This window comes from Gossypium raimondii, unplaced genomic scaffold (assembly GCF_025698545.1).
Source record: "Gossypium raimondii isolate GPD5lz unplaced genomic scaffold, ASM2569854v1 Contig00090, whole genome shotgun sequence".
Lineage (NCBI taxonomy): Eukaryota > Viridiplantae > Streptophyta > Magnoliopsida > Malvales > Malvaceae > Gossypium > Gossypium raimondii.
The window spans coordinates 5001-7500 of NW_026291249.1; the positions used below are offsets into that span (position 1 = coordinate 5001).

General features: G+C 38.2%; 1 pseudogene; it reads right to left on the minus strand.

The window, feature by feature from the left end:
- The window catches only part of LOC128036929 (protein Ycf2-like), a 7440-nt pseudogene that overhangs the window by 199 nt on the left and 4741 nt on the right, over positions 1 to 2500 (minus strand).

The following is a 2500-nucleotide window of genomic DNA, read 5'->3' on the forward strand; positions in this document are numbered from 1 at the left end:
AGTTGAGAAGATCCATCGACCTGAGACGAAGAAGGTCTATCTATTTTATTTAGTTATTCAGTTAAACCAATGATTCGTTATTGGAGCAGATAGCAACAACCATTTCATCCGACATGCGTATTTTGATTTTCAATGGATTTATCTTTCATTAATGGAAATTTTTGATGTAGTGAGTAATAGCTCTGGTTGTTCGCTGTTCAAGAATTCTTGTTTGAGCAGTTCATACCATCCATACATAGTGTTTTGATCTAAGATTTCAATTCTTCCATGTTTCAGCAGTAGCATATTGTTTCATGGGCTAAGGTCCAAAATATGGAAGAAACAGGTGTTTCCACAACTCTACCACCCAGTCCGTTCCATTAATCCCTATTTCATGACATATCTTTCCGGCTAAGTAATGGAAACCTTTCTCCTCTTACATGAATCAATTTTCATTTCATCCGGGAAAAGCCATCTTTTTCTCAACAATGTCTTTGTCATTTGATCCAATAGCCTTCCGTTAGATAGGAACAGATTTGATAAATACTGATAACTCTCGGATGGAGTATTAGAACGGAAAAATCCATTAGATAATGAACTATTGGTTCTAAGCCATCTCTGGTGATGAATCAATAATTCGAAGTGATTTTCTTCCGTATTCTTGATAAACCAGCGTTTATATGTAGATGTAGGAGGATCTGTTTGGGAAGTAAGAAGACCCTTTGACATCTCTTCATCTGCAAAGAATTCTCGATGTGAAAACACAGAGACAAATGGCTGATCTCTGAATAGGAAAAATAGTGGATCTACAGGATCCCAAATGAATTGGCTTATTCGAAAAAAGACTTATTCTTTGGAAGATCTATGTCGTGCCTGGTATTGCATGGTTCCACTCTGCAAAAATATCGAATCATTCTCTTGAAGCTCATCCTTTTCATCATAAATGATCATTTTGCCCCGAAATGACCTGACTCAATAGGGAAATCTCAATTCATTGGGCCTTTCAATACATTCAAATAGAAAGCCCCAATGGTGCCATATCCTAAAAGCCCAAACTATGTGATTGAATAAATCCTCCTCTATCTGTTGCGGGTCAGTACTCCTTCTCCTTCCCTTCTTCAAACTCCGATTCGTATTTTCATAGAGATTTCTCTGATCAACGATAGAACAAGATCCATTTGCATCATATATAAAGGATTCCCCGGCTCGGACCGAAAAGCAATGTCACTCGATCATTATCAAACTGACCGCAATCTTTTCTGTCCGTGAGGATCCCACCAGAGCGCCTTCTACTTCTAATAGGCCATGAACTAGATCAGAATCATTCTCAACGAACCCATAGAAGTGATCCCATTTTTCATCGGGTCCGGTGAGACCAAAGGTCTTGAGCGACCGATCCGGCAGAACAACTCAAAGATAAAAGTATCGTTAATTTCTTCATGCTCGTTCCAAGCTCGAAGTACCATTTGTACAAATAAGAATCCCTTCGTTACATGATTTCTTCTTCATATAGATAGATATAGGATCTAAGGGCAATTACTTAGAAGTACATTTTGTACAACAGCCCTTCTATCTGATAGAAAAGGATCCCTGATCCTGAACCGATCTTACCTGGGATCATAAATCCCAAGTTTGTCTATGACAGATCTAATTGTATTAGTGTCTATAATTGATTTCTTCTGTGTAATACTAATCGATAGGGCCTCATTGGTAAGTGCTACAAGATCTCGTGCATTGGAACCCACGGTTATGGACCCGAATCCATTAGTATGGAACATTTTCTTTTCAAGTGAAATCCTAGTATGAAAAGAGTGAAAAAGTGCTTTCGTTGTTGTGGAATAAAAGCCTTCATGTCTTAATACATGTATTTAATTTATTCAGGGGCTATTAGAGTGGGATCCACTTTTTGGGAATATGAGTCAAACAATAACAAGAATATTTCTAGTGGAACATCTTTCACAATCCTTGGAGATAGTTCACTAATAGACCGAGGATAAGTAATTCGCCTCATTCACATCAGATCATGAATGTTTGGAATCCATATTATGCAAGGAGACATTGCTTTTGCTAGTTCGAATTGAAGGTGATATAAAATCGGTCTATTTCCGACATCATATCCATAGTTAACGCATTCATCATAGTTAGAAGCTCCAGCTCCGTATCAAGGTCACGATCAATAGCGTCACTATCATCAATAGCGTCACTAGCATCAATATCGTCACTAGCATCAATATCGTCACTATCATCAATATCGATATCATCAATAGAAAACCTTTAAGCTTGTTATCCAGGAACTTGTTCAGAAATACTGTAATGAAAGGAACATAGGGTTTGTCGCTAGGGTATTTGAACAAATAGGATCGTCCGGTTCCTATAGACCTATCACTAAAATACCCTAGAGGAGATAGGGCTAAGCGGAGCGAGGTTTTCCACGAGACGGAAATGAAACTATTAGCCCACACGAAGTTTGTGAATAAGTGATTGTCTGATAATGAGCAAGGAATATCCGCCTTTCTGCTAA